General features: G+C 46.1%; 1 non-coding gene across 1 annotated transcript; it reads right to left on the bottom strand.

The window, feature by feature from the left end:
• Positions 1-11822: 11822 nt before the first annotated feature.
• Positions 11823-17471, bottom strand: LOC109286146 (uncharacterized). The gene is made up of 3 exons (XR_009462982.1): positions 14698-17471; positions 13184-13286; positions 11823-12193 (listed from the first exon to the last, which is right to left on the bottom strand). It is a non-coding gene; the product is annotated as an uncharacterized LOC109286146 (transcript).
• Positions 17472-17755: the final 284 nt, after the last annotated feature.

The following is a 17755-nucleotide window of genomic DNA, read 5'->3' as shown; positions in this document are numbered from 1 at the left end:
GAAGACTCACTGAGCCAGCAGGATTTCAGAACTTTCTAGGGCACATTCCTACTGATCTTGATGGCCTACTCGATCTGTGGCACTGACCTTGGCTACAGACTCACTGGGCGCATCTACACAAGATGCTGCAACAAGCTACAGCACTGTAGTATCACCGGGCACAAACCCTGAGGTCGATGCTACTGCGCAATAGCTTGTTGCTACTGTGCAGTAGTAGCTAAAAATAACTGTGTGGCAATGGGGCTGCACAGTAATACTGGTTACTGCACAGTCATTTAGTACTTGTTTAAGCAAGTCTGCCGCACATGTAGATGCGCGGTGGCACCTAGATATCTTCTCCCACCACTATGGCAGCAAAGGTCCCCCTGGTACATGGAGGAAACTGAGGCAGCTTAAACAGGCAGGTAGGTGGCTAGAGTCCAGGTGACTCTCAACCTGTGCTAAAGTCAACCAATTCCAGCATAGATCTTCCTTAAAGAACTATAGCGTGGCAGTGGGGATGGCAACGAAGCTTTTCTTCTCTACTACTGTTGCATCTGCAAAGTGTCATCCAGCAGAACTGTTTTTGGTAGTGAATGGCTAGGTAATCCAGTTTTTCTCTGCCCAGAAACTGAGCCTACTTCAGTCGGCTGTGATGAGTTTGCCATCTGTGGGACTTCCATTTATGCTAAGGCTTTGAGAGAAAGCTTGGGAACAGGCATCACTGACCACTGGATGACTCTAGAAGAAATGTAAAAAGTAAAAACCCATTAATGAGCAAAGAAGCTGGTATGAGAAGGTAGCAATAAGAACAAAGTAAAATTAATGAAGGTAGGTGCTGAAATAATGGAAGAACCAAAGGGGCTAGGTATGAACTTGGCAAACAGACAAGTAGAAATAGATATCTGGACAGAAAGATAGATAAGCGCTAGCATGAAAACATGGGTATGCGGGGTATAGATGGGGGTGCTGTATTATTCATTTCTTTATAGCTATGTAGCAGAGGGTACTTAAAGCAAGGAGTTGCTGCCATGCCCTGGCAGTTTTACTGAGTTGGGTTGACACCCAGACAGACTAGCCAGCGTACTGTCCAAGTGACAATAAATCTCTCTGAGTTTTCACCACTGAACACCAATGAGTTGATCTTTCTGTGCTGCACCCAGATTCCAGAAGGCCACTCACTAGCATCACTAGAGCACCTGGACCCCAACAGCCTTAATACCAAAAAACAAGAGCAAGCAAGATGCAACCTAAACACCACATGCCTCAGAATACCGCCACCTACTTTACAAACAAAAAAATCACCTGATGTGGCAGTCTGGGGACCAATCCTTTTGGTGCTGTCGGAGTTTGGGGTTGAGAGACCCTGGCCTTGTCCTGTTTATATGGATCATTTTAAATGACTATTACCCACTGATGCAGAGGATGTGCTTGGAGGGACAAGGACAACCAGCTGCGAACTGGCCTGTGCCTGTCCTAGCTTGCAAAAGCCAGCTGGTGGAGACTGAGAACCTCTGTGATCAGTGGTCCCAATGCCCCTCTTTAGGATGGCAGGGTTCTGGATACTCTTCAATCTGAAATTGTCCAGTCTCTGCTCAAGAAGCCATCACTTGATGCTGACCCCACAGACAGTTATCACCTGTCTCCAACTTCCATTTTCTAGGGAAGGTCATTGAAGGACCAAACAGTTCCAGATGCATCTGGATGTCATTGGTTTCCTGGACCCCGTCAGTCTGGCTTTCACCATAGATACAGCACAGAGAATGTACTCACGGCCTTTGATGAAAATCTTTGCATGAAAATTGACAGGGGAAACTGCCCTGCTGATCTGACTCAATCCTTCAGGAGCCTTTAATACACTTGACCATGAGGTGCTGATAAAATATTTGCATGACTTGGTGGGTGGTAGGTGCAGCCCAGCTCTGAATTGCTCTGAATTGATTCTGTTCTTTCCTACTGGGAAAATGCCAGGGGATGGTAATGGAAGTGTGCTCATCATCCTCTCGGGGCTTCCCTGTGGGGTTCCTCATAGTTATATCTTGTCATCCTTCCTGTTCCATGTATATATGAGTCTGCTAGGTGAGTGTGTGAAGATTTGGAGTGATGGGATAGATCCTGAATGCAATTTAATTGACTTCCAGAGTGGATTAATTAATGCAGAATAAGAAACCAAATGATTTGTGGATGGGAATTTAGAGGGTGGACACAAAAAAGTCTTATTCTGAATAATTTTGAGATCCTCTAAGAGATCTAAGTGCTATGAGAGCTTGTCCACACTAGAAGGTGCTGTATGTCTCCCTTTCATTTACAAACTACATCCATAGTACAAAACCACGATCTCTTCTGTAAAGTCGTCGCTCTTCACAAGATTTGTTGTTTTTGATATACCAAGGAGGTGTCTTCTAACTCCTGTCTGTAGGATGAAATTGCAAAAGCTGATGAACACTGAGCCAGAAAATTCTGCTCTGTTTATGGCCTCAAAAGTACCCAAAGGCAATATGTGACAAAGGGACAAAATAATGTATATACTGTTCTATCTCTACCTCTGTCTTCTGATCATAGGGTTAGAACTATCAGACATGCTTTTACAAAGCTAACTTTTTGCAAGAATAAGAGATCAGTAAACAAAAGACCCACAGAAATGCATGTACCAGTCCTGGCAAAGAATACATGAAAAATGAATTACTCAAGATAGTTTCATAGTAGCTAGGGTCAGGAGGGACCTGAACTATCATCTAGCCTGAGCCCCTGCCACAGGCAGGAAAGAATGCTGAATTCACAAGACCCCAGACAGGTGATTGTCCAACCTCCTCTTGAATTTGCCCAAGATAGGGGCGAGGACCACTTCCCTGGGAAGTTGGTTCCAGATTTTGGCCACCCTAACTGTAAAATATTGCCTTCTGATCTCCAACCTAAACCTATTCTCCATCAGTTTATGACCATTGTTCCTCGTCACCCCAGGTGGTGCTGGGGAGAAAAGGGCTCTGCCTATTTGCTGTTGATCTCCCCTGATGAGTTTGTAGGCAGCCACCAGGTCCCCCCTCAGCCTCCTCTTGCTGAGGCTGAACAGGCTCAGGTCCTTCAGTCTCTCCTCCTAGGGCCTGTCTTGCTGCCCTCTCACCAAGCCGGTGGCCCTCCTCTGAACCCTCTCCAGGCTGGCCACATCCCTTTTGAAGTGCGGCGCCCAGTACTGGACGCAGTACTCCAAATGTGGCCTTACCAAAGTCGCATGGAGGGGGAGTATCACTTCTCTGGACCAGCTTGAGATGCACCTTTGCATGCATGACAAGGTATGGCTGGCCTTGCTGGCTGCGGTCTGGCATTGGCGGCTTATGTTCATCTTGGAGTCAGTAATGACTCCAAGATCCCTTTCTGCCTCTGTGCTTTCAAGAAGGGAACTCCCCAGCTTGTATGTATGCTGTGGATTTCTTCTCCCAAGGTGCAGCACCCTGCATTTGTCTACATTGAACCCCATCCTTTTCTCGTCTGCCCACTTTTGTAGTCTGTCTAAATCTAGTTGCAGCCTCTCTCTCCCTTCAAGTGTGTCCACCTCGCCCCACATCTTAGTGTCATCAGCAAACTTGAACAGTGTGCTTTCCACCCCCTTGTCCAAGTCACGGGTGAAGATGTTAAACAGTGCGGACCCAAGGACCAAGCCTGGGGTACAATGAAGATAATTCATTGTTTCTCATTCTGTTTACAGACTCTTACAAGTATTCAGAAGCACATCTGGAAATCAAATGCATATTGTAACTGGGCAACTCTCCAATCCCCAGAAAGATCAAATTTAAAACAAACAGCCAGATCACTTCTAGCTTTTAAAATTAGAAATATTGTCTTAAACTTGCACAATGCTTCCAAAGAACTCGCAGCCCATGGGATATTGCTACAGCAATTTCTGCACAATGCAAAAACAAGTTTTGTGCAATGTTTTATTGAGCAATTTGAATATAATACCAATAACTTGCATAGTGCTGGAGCTGTTATGTTGATATTACCGAAAATCAGCCAGTTAACAACAAAAATTTTCCCTGCAAAGAGTCAAAACAAGTAAAGCTGGCACAGATGCTTTTCCAGTGAAGGTCTTCAGAAAAATCTGGCATGGGAGAGAGAGAGTACACAACTATGAAGAGTGGTAGAAAGCAAGGTAGAAGTATAACTTACAGACTAAATGAATCAGTGATGCATAAACTTTGCTGAAGCTGGTGAAGCATCTGATCAAGCAAGCTGTGACTCATGAAAGCGTATGCATCTCTGATTCAGTTAGGCTATAAGGCGTCTACCTTGTCTTCTGCCTGACTCAAGACTAGCCTGTCTAACTACCTCTTTCTCACTATGAAGAGTGGCAGCATTCTACAGCTCCTGCTGTTTTGCTATCTTGAAGTCCCTGAGATTTTACTTGTCTCAAAGGTGTTCAACTGACCAAAGCACCAAGCTGGGAATCAGAAGGTGTGGACTCTATTACCAGCTCTTTCACTGACCTGTGTTAGTGTTTTATAAGCCATCTGTGTTGACCACTATAGGAAAACAAGAACAAAGAATCCTAGGGAAAGCTCCAACCTCTTAGAGTGGATCTCTGTATAAATATTTGAAGTCAGCCAACCTACCAACATACCTGGAAACTGGAGCTAGGCCTGTTGAAAGTCTCTGGGTTAGGGTCAGAGGGAAGAGCATCAAGGATGATGTCATGGTGGGTGAGCAGCAGCAACCACAAGATTAGTGAGTTCAGGATCCTGAGGAAATGAAGGAAGGCAAGCAGCAGAGTAAGGACCCAGGACTTCAGAAAAGCAGACTTTGCCAGCAGATTGAGGGAAGTGATTCTTCTCATGTATTTGGCACTGGTGAGGCCACATCTTCCAATTTTGGACCCCCCACTATTGAAAGTATGTGGACAAACTTGGAGAGACTCCATTGGAAGGCAATGAAAATGGTTAGTGGGCTGGGGCACATGACTTCTGGGGAGAGGCTGAGGGAAGTGGGTTTATTTAGTCAAGAAGACTGAGAGGAGATTTGATAGCAGCCTTTAACTACCTGAAGGGTGGTTCCAAAGAAGATGGAGCTGGACTGTTCTCAGTGGCGGCAGATGACAGAACAAGAAGCAATGGTCTCAAGTTGCAGCAAGGGAAGTTTGTTAGATATTAGGAAAAACTTTCATGAGGAGGATAGTAAAGCACTGCAACAGGTTCCCCAGAGAGGTTGTGGAATTTCCGTCCTTGGAGGTTTTTAAGACCAAGCTAGACAAAGCCTTGGCTGGGATGATCTAGTTGGGGCTGGCCCTGTTTTGAGCAGGGGATTGGACTAGTTGACCTCCTGAGGTCCCTTCTGACCCTGATATTCTATGATTCTTTCTACCGGGAAACAACAAAAGTCCTATTTACAGTTATGTCTGATACAAAGTGTTTTTTGTGGGTTATTTAGAGTCTGGTCCTTATATTAGTAAATATATTATTATTCAGGAGTGTGTTAGTGTTAATACCAGCAGCTCCTCTAAACTTCCCCAGCAGGTCAGTCTGTGGGGGAGGGAAGGGGGGAGGGCCAGATTGAGGATGCCACAGTGAGGGAGGGAGTTCAGCACAGGCTGAGGAGTGGGGCCCCGGCTGTGCTGGGTGGTGGGAGGATCAGAGCCCAGACCCCTTATCCAGGTGCATGGGGAGCTCCCGCCACTCTGCGCACCCCAGTGGAGGCCCCAGGGGCATGTGCCTCCCCCATTTTTGCATGGGGCGGAGGCAGCTGCTGCTGTGCCCTGCTCTTTGTGCCCAAACCCTGATGCAGCTGCCCTGGGAGTGGTAGGATGCACGTGGCATTGCACCACTCCTGGGCCAGTTGCAGCAGTGCTCGGGGCGCAAAGCACAGCGGCAGCTGCCTCCATCCTGTGCACATGCCCCCTGGGCCTCTGCCAGGCTGGGTGCAGTGGTGGGAGTGCCCCCATGCACCTGCATGAGCTGCCCAGGGTCTAATCTTCCCACCGCCTGGCCATGACTCGCCCCTGCCCTGCCTTACCTTTCTCCCACTACTTCCTTCTCCGCAGGGGCAGTGAGGTCACTTTTTTAATTAAAGTGCAACCCAGGATCTACCCCCTCCCCTCCACCCCCTGCCCCTTCCTTTCCCCACAGACTGACCTGCTGGGCAGAGGGGGTGGGGGTGGCGCACAGTAGATCCTGGGTTGTACTTTAATTTAAAAAGTGAGCTCGTACTTAAAAAGGTTGGAGACCACTGCCCTAAGCATAGGCGACTGGTAGGGGGTGCACAGGGGTGCACGTGCCCCCTCTGAGGGGGCTAGTGCCCCCCCTGACAGCCGACACTGATACTGTCAGTAGGGCTGGTGCCCCCCCCCCCCCCCCCGACAGGACCACCACCATCAGCAGCTTCTGCAGGTGCCCCCCCAGATTCAGGAGGCACCAGTCACTCATGGCCCTAAGATATCACTGTAAGAAGTGCTTGCCTCTCCCAGTAAAACTTTTGGCATGTGTAAAACTTTGACTATCTTTAGTTTGGTTAGAAAAACATAGATCTCATTTATAGGTACTCGGGGTTACTGGCTTGAATGCAGTACAGTGGGTAAGAATACAGTGCACATGCAGGAGAGAGAAAATTTAAAGGGCTTAGAACAAGGGTAGACAATTCCTGGCACTCATGCCAGTGTGTGGCACATGAAGGCATTTTGCTTGCCATGCGTGCCTTGAGGCAGACAGTGGGGAAGTGGCTAGGGCTGCATTGCCACAACAATATTTGGGCCCCTTGTGGCTCCCCTGTTGTGTGCCCCTGGCATGCTAACATCTTACAAGTCAAGGTTGAAGATGTTTTTGGCACTCTGCCCAAAAATGTTGCTGATCCCTGGCTTAGACTATAACAAGAACATTTACAATATCCTCCCTTGTGGAGAAAGCAACAGCGCTCACTTCAGACGTATGTGTGGGAAAACCTAAAATAACTGTGCAAGAAAAACTGGAAAAAAAAAGTTCAGATCAAAACTTTTCTGAGAATTGTTATTTCAAGTCATGGGGCAAGAGACTGGGTGTTTCCAGATGAGTATTTCTGATGTCCCTACTCAGATTGCTCTGTTTCAAGTTGGATGCTTTCATGAAGAGCATCTAAGTAGGTTCTTTATAATAGCAATTCATATCTCTAAAAAAAGGAAGGATACAGATTGACTTACCATCACAGTAAAGATTTAACTCCCAGTCTCTGGACAACTTTATTTGCAAGCACTTTTTTTATACCCTGTCAGCACAAATGTTTTGCAAAGCCAGCCCCTAAGCAAATAACACATATGAAAGCGGTATGATTTACACAATGGTGCAAAATGACCTTATGTGTGTGGACACCACTTGTTTCTGGCTAGTGGCTCAGGGGAAGGCAAGGTTCAGAGCACCATCAGCCAGCTTGTACTGCTCCCTCGCCTGTGTTGATAAAAGCCTTCGTGCATGGGGGCAGATTATGGGGAGCACCTGTAGGGGGTCTCTGTCACTTGATACAGAGAAGCCCACTCCTGTGTGCTGGTAGCAGATCTAGGGCAGGCATGGAGTAGCACGCCAGTGCTGGTGGGTGGCATTGTTCCAGCAGGTGAAACACAGGCCTAGAAGAAAGGCATTGTTCTATTGTTTCTAAGGCGGGTTCACAGGTGTTTCTTATCAAGGTGTTCTTGCCTTGACACGAGGTTGACATTCATTTCTTGTTCCCAGTTCCTTATTCCCTGTTCCTGGTTCCTTTAGTTCCTTTTTCAAAGCTAATCTTTACACAATTAAAGGTTGTTAGTAATGAATTAGATATGATAAGGAGTTAGAATTTCATCAAAAATGTATATTCTAATATAATAAAGGGTTTTGTCTGTCTGTCTGCCTGTCTGTCCGTAACACTTTTAGTCAACTGCACATGTGCCGCCGAGAGGGTGGGCAGCAATTAGCTGTGCGGGCCCGGGGCGGGAGGAGGCAGGCACGGGGCAGAGGTGGGTGCGTATGCACCCAACAGCTAGCAGGGAGTGGGGGAAGGTAGGGGGAAGCCCTGCTGCTCAGTGGAGGAAGCAGGTGGTGGGCACATGCACCCAACAGCCAGCAGGGGCAGGGAGGCAGCAGAGATGGAGGAGAGGGGAGGCAGGGAGGCAGAGGGAAGCCCCGCTGCTCAGGGGAGGAGGTGGAGGTGGGCGAGGGAAGGGAGCCCCTGCAATGGTGGCTGGAGGAGAAGGTGGCGGTGTAGGGAGTGTTTACATGGCTGGCCCTGAAGGGTAAGCAGAGGGTGCGAGGGGGGGCGGCCATGTAAACACTCCTTCGTAATTTTAAATCCATCACTCATGACAGGCAATTGGCTAGTTTACTAATACAAATGACAAATGATATCATGTACCAGGCTCTTGAAGGCTCAGGACAAATGTAGTGGCTTCTTGACCTGGCAGGTAAAATACCATATATCTGTGTCCAGGAGGGCAGTTTTCCTGAAGCACTACCCAGGAGAACTGCTTTTCTGGCATGATTTAGTACCCGCTGAGGTACAGCAGCTTTAAGCCCAGTTTCTGGAAATGGGAGTCTCCTCCCTTGCTTGCTCCGAGGGCCTTATGGCTACAGGTGAGCAAAACTCGGGGGCATCCGAACCCCAAGCCTCCGAGCTTGGACCTGCAAGTAGGATGCCCACCAAAGGTTTTGGAAACATCTGAAGCCCCAGGTGCAGGTGGAGGATGTTTGCCAGTAGCAGGACCACTTATGGTTCTGGGCACTTGGATTTGGCATTGATTTGGGCTAACTTGGCCACGGATACAAATTAAAATAAATAAATAAATAATCATTTATCAAGTACATATCTTAAAATAAAGAGCTGAGATTAGGCTGGGATTATTGGGCAAAATCCTTTTCAGGTCACCCCAAAACACATCTCCCTACCACCAGGGTACTCTTTTGAGGCCTCTGCCCAACCCAAAGCTCGGTTTTCATGTGCTAGCCTGCCAACTCATGGCCCCAGAGGCCTGTGTGTTAAGTGCGTTGCCATGAATAAGAAATTGAGTTTGGGCTGGGATTATGGGGCAAAATCCTTTTCAGGTCGCACCAAACCATATGTCTCTGCTACTGGAAGACTCTCCTGAAAAAGTCTGGGTAGGCCGCTACCGGACCTGAAGCTCAGTTTCTTTGCTAGCCTGCCATGTGCCAGCCCCCAAGGCATGTGCTAAACATTGCCATGAATAAAGAGCTGCATTTGGGCTGGAGTTATGTAGCAAAGCCCATTTTGGGTCACAACAAAACACATGTCTCTACAATCAGGGGACTCTCCCTAAAAAGACTGGACAGAGTCCTGCCCAAACTGAAGCTCAGTTTTTGAGTGCTAACCTGACAATTGACAACCCCTTGGGCCCGTGTAATAAATATATTGTCCTGAATAAGGAGTGTCCTTCGCCGGGGTAAAACTAGTACCCCTCTCTAAGGCGCTCTTCTGCACAAAGCCAATTGACACCCTAGAGGTTGTAGGTTATTTAACCACCTCCCAGCACTTGGCGATAACAGTGGCAGGTAGTCCCATCTACTGTAAGATGCAGTATCAGGTGAACCTGACCTGCATGTACAATGTTCTTAATTTCCTGTGAGTAAGGCTTTGGTATGTATTTAACTATCTGTGCTTGTCCTTGCTGATCCCCTTATTGTTTCTGAGGCATTTGTAGAGCAACAACATGGTTTGGTATGCTTTCCTTTCAAAGAACTTCGGAGAACTCTTCTTCAGTCGCCGGTCATCTCCACATCCTGCCTTTTGTAATTCTCAAATTCCACCATAGTAACACCAGCTCTGTCTCACCAAGTTTGTGGAAACATACAAAATGTTTGCCAGTATAGTACTTTACCCTAACCACTTCGTACCTGCAATGAGAGAACCTTTGTTTTAGCGACCTCTGATAAATTTGGAAATATATCTGATGTTCTCTGTTGAATCAATCAACACAGGACTGATGACATGTTTTAACTAGCAACATTCTCTCTACTGATATGCAAAAGGCCTAAATACAGGATACTAGAAATGCATTTTGGAGGCAAGGGAATAGGGTACTACTGTTTCTGAACAGCCAGCAACTGGCATTTGAGAAGGCATGGTTTGGTAATTTGATACAGAGCTAGATATGTATATAGTTTTATTTGAATTTACGTAATGTCTTCATGGCTTCAACCTAACTCTTATACTACCAATTTACTTAATGTAATGTATAGAAACCTCTGGTGGAACAGGCAAAGATCAAATGGGGCCTGAAAAGATTTCTGAGAGAGAGTCCCCCAGTGGTGGAGAGGTGTGGTGTTGGGTGACCCAAAAAGGATTTTGTCTGGAAATCCCAGTCTAACCTCAGCCCTTATCTGGTGCAGTTTACATAGCGCACAAGCCCATGGGGCTATCAGGTAGCTGATTTACATGAGAAAACCAAGCTTCAGGTTGGGCAGCATCCTGCCCAGACTTATTCAGGAGAGTTCCCTGGTTAGGAAAATGTGTGGTTTGAGGTGACCCAAAGTGGGTTTTGCCTCATAATCCCAGCCCAAAATAAACTCTTTACTCAGCACAATGTACTTGGCAAATAGGCCTTGACGGGTACGTGGTAGCAGGCTACCTCTCAAAAACCAAGCATCAGGCCAAGCAAGAACCTGCCCAGTCTTCTTCAGGAGAGTCCCCAGGTGGTAGCGAGGTGTGTTTTGAGGTGACCTGAAAAGGATTTTGCCCCATAATCCCAACCCAAAATCAGCTCCTTATTGATAGGAATGTAGGGGGGTTGTCAGTTGGCAGATTGGCACGCAAAAGCTGAGCTTTAGGTCAGGCAGTGCCCTGCCCAGCCTTCTTCAGGAGAGACTCTTGCTGGTGGGGACACATTTTGGGGTGACCCAGGAAAGATTTTCTCCTGTAATACCAGCTGAAAATCAGCTCTTTTTTTTCAGTATTATGTAAATAGCACACAGCCCCAAGGGCTATTGGTTGAAAGGCTGGCACACAAAAAACAAGCTTTGCATCAGGCAGGGGCCTCCCCAACTTCTTCAGGAGAGTATCCAGGTAGTGTTGATGTGTGTTTTGGGGTGATGTGAAAAGGATTTCAGCCCCTGATAATCCCAGGCCAAATTCAGTTCCTTTTTCAGCACAATGCACGTAGCACACAAGCCTGGGGAGTCATTCAATTGGCAGGATGGCACTAGAAAACCAAGCTTCGGGTTGGGCAGGGGCCTGCCCAGGCTTGTTCAGGGGAGTCCCCCAGTGGCAGGAATGTGTGTTTTGGGATGACCAAAACAGGATTTTGCCCAACAATCCCAGCCCAAACTCCTCTTCTTCATGGCAACATACATAGCACACAGGCCCCAGGGACTGTCAGTAGGCAGGCTGGAACGCAAAACTGAGTTTCCGGTCGGACAGTGCTCTGCCCAGGCTTCTTCAGGAGAGTCTTCCAGTGGCACAGACCTGTGGTTTGTGGTGACCTGAAGTGGGTTTTGCCCCATAATCCCACCCCAAACTCTGCTCTTTATTTGGGGCAATGTACCTTGCACACAGATCTGGGGGGCTGTCAGTTAACAGGCTAGCACATGAAAACTGAGCTTCCGGTTGGGCAACGCCCTGCTCAGATTTATTCAGAAGTGTCTCCTGGTGGTGGAGATGTATATTTTGGGATGGCTTGAAAAGGATTTTGCCCCATAATCCCAGCCTAATCTCAGCTCTTTATTTAAGGTTATGTACTTGATGCATGATTATTTTACATTTGTATTGGTAAATATAGTTGTTGATCAAATTCTAACTCTTTAGTATATCTAATTCATTACTAAACCTGAAATTGTGTAATGCTTATCTTTGAAAAAAGAACCAGAAACCCAGAATAAGGAACTAGGAATAAGGAACAAACTTCAGCCTCATATGCCACAAGTGTATTTTGCTCAACGTTTTGTAAACAGGGAAGGTAACAGCAGAAACCACACAGAAGCAGTGCAGTGCATTCTCTCAGAACAGACTGCACTAGTCATAACATGCTAGTAACAAAGCTCAAAATTCCTCCGTAAATCTCTGATTGAAGAAGGGATTCTTCCATGGCTGATCATCTCTAGAAGGGGAAGGAGACTCACTAGGCAGAGAAAAATGTGAGCAGGTAGCCTGTTAGCCCACCCAAGAATAGACCACACAGGTTTTTGAGGGGTTGGCCTTCTCCACCACAGTGTAGCGACAGGTGTTTTTATTAAAAATGCTCACACATGTCTCTCTGTCATAATCCCCTGGTTCAATAAAACTGTCATTAGAAAAGAAAAGGCATACATCAGGTTATATTAGCAGGACTGAAAATATAGCTGACCCAAAGACAAGGAACGGATCTCTTGGTGGAGCAGTGATTTTAGGACAGGGGTGGGCAAAATATGGCCCGTAGGCCAGATCCAGCCCACCAAGTAATTCCATCTAGTCCATGGCAGGTCTCTGGGCCTTGCCCAGCCCAGACACAGTGGGTATCCCAGGCCATGGCATGTGCAGCCCATCCCACCACCCCTGGGAATGGAGGTGCTCCCTGGCATAGCCCACCCTACACACACACACACACACACACACACACACACATACACACACAGCTCTCGGGCATACCAGGAGTTGTAGTCTGCAGGGCTGGGCAGCAGGGCTGTGGGCTCAGCTTCCCAGCATCCCCTGCTGCCTCCTGGGAATAGGTGCATACCCTGCCACTGCTGCCACCACTGCTGACTCCTGGCCCCATCCAACATGCACAGGGCCCAAGGCAGAGCTGTTTTCTGCTCCCCTCTCCCCCCGTGGCAGGCCCCGTTTCCATGCTCTGTGGTTCCCCGTGGAACTGGCACCCATCGCAGAGACATCGGGGAGTGGATTGCAGCTCTGACCCAGGTCCTAGCCCTATGCTATCACTGCCGCGCAATCCTGGCCCTGGCCCCAACCACCTGATTCATTCCCAGACACTGCTCTCCACCCACCCGCAGCCCCATACCAGCCATGCATGCCCTGCCCATGGGGGTCCCAGGCCCATTTCAATGGAGACCCCACCTGCGCACCCTGGCTAGGATAAATTGGAATCTCCTCAGTTTTCCCCCCCACCTCTCCTGCCCCCATTACACAGTGTAAACAACTGTGACGGGGGGACCAAGGTGGGATCCAAATAATTGCCTACCCCTGCCTTAGGAGTTTGCCTGTTTAAAGGAGATTGGAAGAGTGTTACTGTGGTTTTCATACTGCCCATTTTACCTACTGGGTTTGTTGAACTTACATGGAGCAACAACTTAATCCATGCCAGCTGCAGTTACATCTGTGGCAATCCTCTGTTCTCCAGTTGGTACCAAACTTGTGTATCTTTCCATCTTGAACACAACCTGAACACACAGGGTATAAACAAAGATCTACCTATAAACCTCAGTTTTTATGTCTACCAATTTAAAAGTGTCTTTAGAGTCTGAAGGAGAGCAATGAAAATCATTAGAGGTGCAGACAACATGACATAGGTGGCAAGGACTGGGATTATTTAGTATGAGGAAGAGAAGAGTGAGATGGGATTTAGCAAAAAAATTTAAATACAAAAAAAGTGGTTTATAAGAAGGATGCTGATCAGCTGTTCTCTACTTCCACAGGGGACACGACAAAAGGGAAGGGGCTTAAACTGTAACAAGGGGAAATTTAGTTTAAATATTCAACGGAACTGGTTAAGCACTAGAACAGATTGCCTGGGCTGGTTGTGGACACTTAGTTAGTAAAAGTGTTTAAGTGTCTGTCATACAGAAGTGTGTCTGGGATAGTTTAGACAGGGAAGTTCCTGATTTGAGCAGGGGTTGGACAGGTTGACTTTCTAAGGTCCCTTCCAGGCTTATTCTTCTGTGAGTCTTACAATTAGTCTTTGTGTAGATGGTAGTAAAGCTATGGTAATTCTACTCATGTGGCCAGTGGTATAATTTTTTTAACTTGACTATTGTTTTTGAGAACACAACCTTGTTTTCTCTTCACTTGGTATGCCTGTATGACAAATCTCCTATGAATGTGAGCCAGAATATTACTAGATTCCAATTCTTTGGAATGTCTTTAAATCTGCAATCCAATCCAATGAGAGCTGTGTGCAAAATGACAGCAGCATCATTCCAGCTCCTCCAAACTATTTGTAACCACAGTGCTGGACTTCGTCCATGGAAGAGAATTGATCTTATTGAGCACTTTTACATGTACTCAGAGGGGGCAGTGCTTTAATTAGAGCTGCTTAATTAAAGCTCCAGACAGTCCTATGTATCAGCATCCCCACGCTTCAAAATGGCAGCAGGGGTACTTGAACTAAAGCTCATTTGATGAGCTCAGTGAGTTCAAGTCCCCCCCACCCCACCATTTTGAAGCATGGGGACGCTGATACATGAGACGCGGGGGCTACTAGAGCACAGTAATTACCACACTCCAGCAGACTCCAGAAGCCTCCATGCTCATGTACAGGCACCCATAAGCTCTATCAACATTTAGTGATTCTAAATATGATGCCATGAAGATAAAACACAGAGGACAGAGTCTAGCTAGCATGGACACCATCACTACATAGACAGTGAACATGTATGTGTTACATACTTGACCCTTGTCCACTGTGCTGATGCTTGTGTTTTCTTGCTTCACATCTATTGCCTCCCATTTTACCTGCATAGTGACCTGGCCTCTCTGATATACCCCTGTGGCTCTCTCTTTCACAGCCATCTTGACTAAGCCCAGTAGAAATCAGCTGATAGAGGCTAATTCAGAGGTTTTACAAATTCTTACCTTCAGTAGATATTGCTGGGTCATTTGCTTGAAAAAAGCAATATGTATCACATAGTATTACCAAGATGCCAGTGGCAAAGAGGAAACCCAGGAAGCTCTTCTGTAAGAGAAGACCAGGCCCATAGCAAAATTTAGATGGCATTTGAATTAAAATGGTCAGAAAATATCTTTGTTAGCACTGAAAAAAAGGGAACTGTTCCAAAGAGTATTAAAATATTAGTGTATGACTTTCCATTTTCCTTAATAAGAAATTAAAAAAAAAAGAAATATATAGTCCCATTAGAAGTGACACTTGGTATTATCCCAAATGGATTCCCAGCTGTGACGTCCTCTGCCATGCACAGACTCATGATATTTAAGTACGTAGTTACAGAGCAGAGGCATAACTGGGCACTTGAGCACTCTGGGACTCAGCTGCACACAGGGCAGCATCAGTGTCTGAGCTGCTGCTGGCCCGGTGGTGGCACAGCTGCTGGCCGGGTGGTGGCACAGCTGCCATTCTTTTCATGGCCTCTCTCTCCCTCCCTTCATTGTTATGCTACTGGTATAGTGAAACTGAATCAGGCCATCAAGCCATTTGTTATAAACCAATCTTCCTTCACCTAACTCACAAAAACTTCACTTGCCAAGAGACTGCTTAATTCTGCCCTCTGCCATCTGTAACTTGTGGGGTTTCATGGCTGTAAATGAAAACAGAGTTCAGGCTTAGATTCTAACACCTGTAATGGTGTGTACCAGAGGTCTTCACCTTGTTGGACTGGTTTCCCAAATAATTGATCATAATTAGAAGAAAAAGTTTCATCACACTGATCATGTGCTCCTTTTTTCCAGTCCCACAATACTATATCCATGGCATTGTTCAATGGAAATTCCCACCCTCATGGGACCACAGAGAATTTGGGAAGGTATTTTTTAACAAGGTAACCCAGCTACTCTAGAAGAAATGAGGGCACTTTGCATTTAATTTTAAAGTAAGTTAAATAATATGCAAATAAATTTAAAAGAGCATGACATCTTATAAAGGAACCATTGGCATTAAAATCTATTGAACCACAGTAAGTTAATTTATCTGGGTTTCAGAATAATTGCTGCACAAGAGTAAGGGTGTGGTGAAACTTTTAAAAAATATGGTTCCTCTATATCAGCGATTCTCAACATTTGGAGACTTGAGGCATCCCTTGGAAAATGCTAGCTCTAGGTTTCGCCATATTTTTTTTTTTTTCCTACAGAAAATAGAGCAGTTTTTCTGTTGCAAGGAACTCAGAAAGATCATAGCTATGGATTTCTATTTGAAATCTATGGGTTTATCTTGTGAATTATGTTTGCACACCTAACAGTGCTAACATTGTGTGGAATCCTGAAGCACCTTTGAAAAGATCTCAAGGCACCCCAGGATGCTGTGGCACCTTGGTTGAGGATCATTACCCTATGTGGCTTGGCAAAGCTAAATGCTGTAATAGCAGGGTATGTTAAGGCTGATGAATTAATAGTTGTGATTTAAGAATAAGAAATTCACTAAAAGTTTCAAATTACTTTCGGATTTGTAGGAATAGTCCCATTTTAGAGTTATTTGGAAGGGGAAAAATTAACAGAAAACATTATCAAGGCTTTCATTAATTAAGTACCAGAATAAAGAAAATACTTCCCAAAAAGTTATGATAAAAAACTAAAAAGATTTAAAAATCTCTTACAAAGTGTCAAGAAAACACTATTTTTACATTTGAAAAAAATTAAGTAGTTCTAGTTCATGTCTTCTAAAATTTCTCCAGTTCTGCAGAAACAGAAGGCCAGACTTTTACTGGGGCTCAGTACTATTGATGGGAATTCAGTCTCCAGGGCAGAAAGCATAAACAAAAGAAAGCAAACTTTGGAAACCAGCAATGGAACATTAATACAGTATTTGCAACAATCTGTTTATGGACAAAGGAAATTTAATCCTTCAGTGTTAAATAAAAATTCTCAGGAAATGAGACAATGGTAATGCCAGTAACCTCTTTCATAGCAAACATCCCTAAGTGATCATTTCTAGGAAGATACCCATTCTATAGACATTGGAAAGCATCTAATAGGATAATCCAATTATATCATACTTTTAAAATAGAAATAAATATCTCACACAAGAAAAAAGACTTACCATTGCTGTAAGTGTATTGCCTCCACACTGTACTCCTATTCTGTAAGACAGCTTGCTTTACAGTGAATTCTTATACCCTGTGTGCACAGGTGTTTTATAAAACCAAGTCCCTAAACAAACAGACCACATGAGAGTAGCTCATATACAAAGAGCTGCAGACTGAATCTTCATATGTAGATGTCACTAGAATATGACCAGTTACTAAACAGAAGTTTAGATTCAGAGTAGGCTCAATGAAATCCTGCTCCAAAGAGTCCCAAATGCAGAAGGATTGGTGTGGAGGGGCAGGAAGACTCATACCTTGAGGGTCCTGGTAGCAGGCCAGCTTGGGGACTAACCCAACTAGCACGTAGAATGTGTGTCCACATGAGACGCTTTACTGTGGAGCAGACTAATTAGCTGCACAGTAAAACATCACCATCTACATGTGCATGGCAAATAGGATACGGTAGACTAATTTACTGCGCTGCGGGATAGTCCCGTCAGATGCAAGTAGTATCCAGTGGCAAAGTAAATTATACTGCTTAAACGCGTGTGTAAACAGCAGGGGTGCACGTGGTGGTGTACCCCCTGCAAAAAGACTCCACCGACACTGTTGGTGGTGCCAGCGGGCAGTCGCCGGCAGCGTCTGCAGGTGGTCCATGATCACCCCGGCTGCTGCCGGCAGCACATGCGGGTGGTCGCTGACCCCTGGTCAGCGCTCGCAACCCCCCCCCCCCCCCCCCCGGCGCCACCAACAGGGCTGGCGGCATCTGCAGGAGCTCCCTGCTCACTGCCGCCACACTCGTTCCACTGCACTCCCGCTGGCAGAGCCATGCCCCCCCCAGCCGCCGGGGGCACACCGTTCATGGTAAACAGTGACATTAAAATTAGTTTACACTTCGGCTCAAATTGAGCCAGAGTATATTCAGTCATATTAATTGC

Source organism: Alligator mississippiensis, chromosome 6, assembly GCF_030867095.1.
Source record: "Alligator mississippiensis isolate rAllMis1 chromosome 6, rAllMis1, whole genome shotgun sequence".
NCBI classification, from domain to species: domain Eukaryota; kingdom Metazoa; phylum Chordata; order Crocodylia; family Alligatoridae; genus Alligator; species Alligator mississippiensis.
This window is presented reverse-complemented; position numbering and strand designations above follow the sequence as displayed.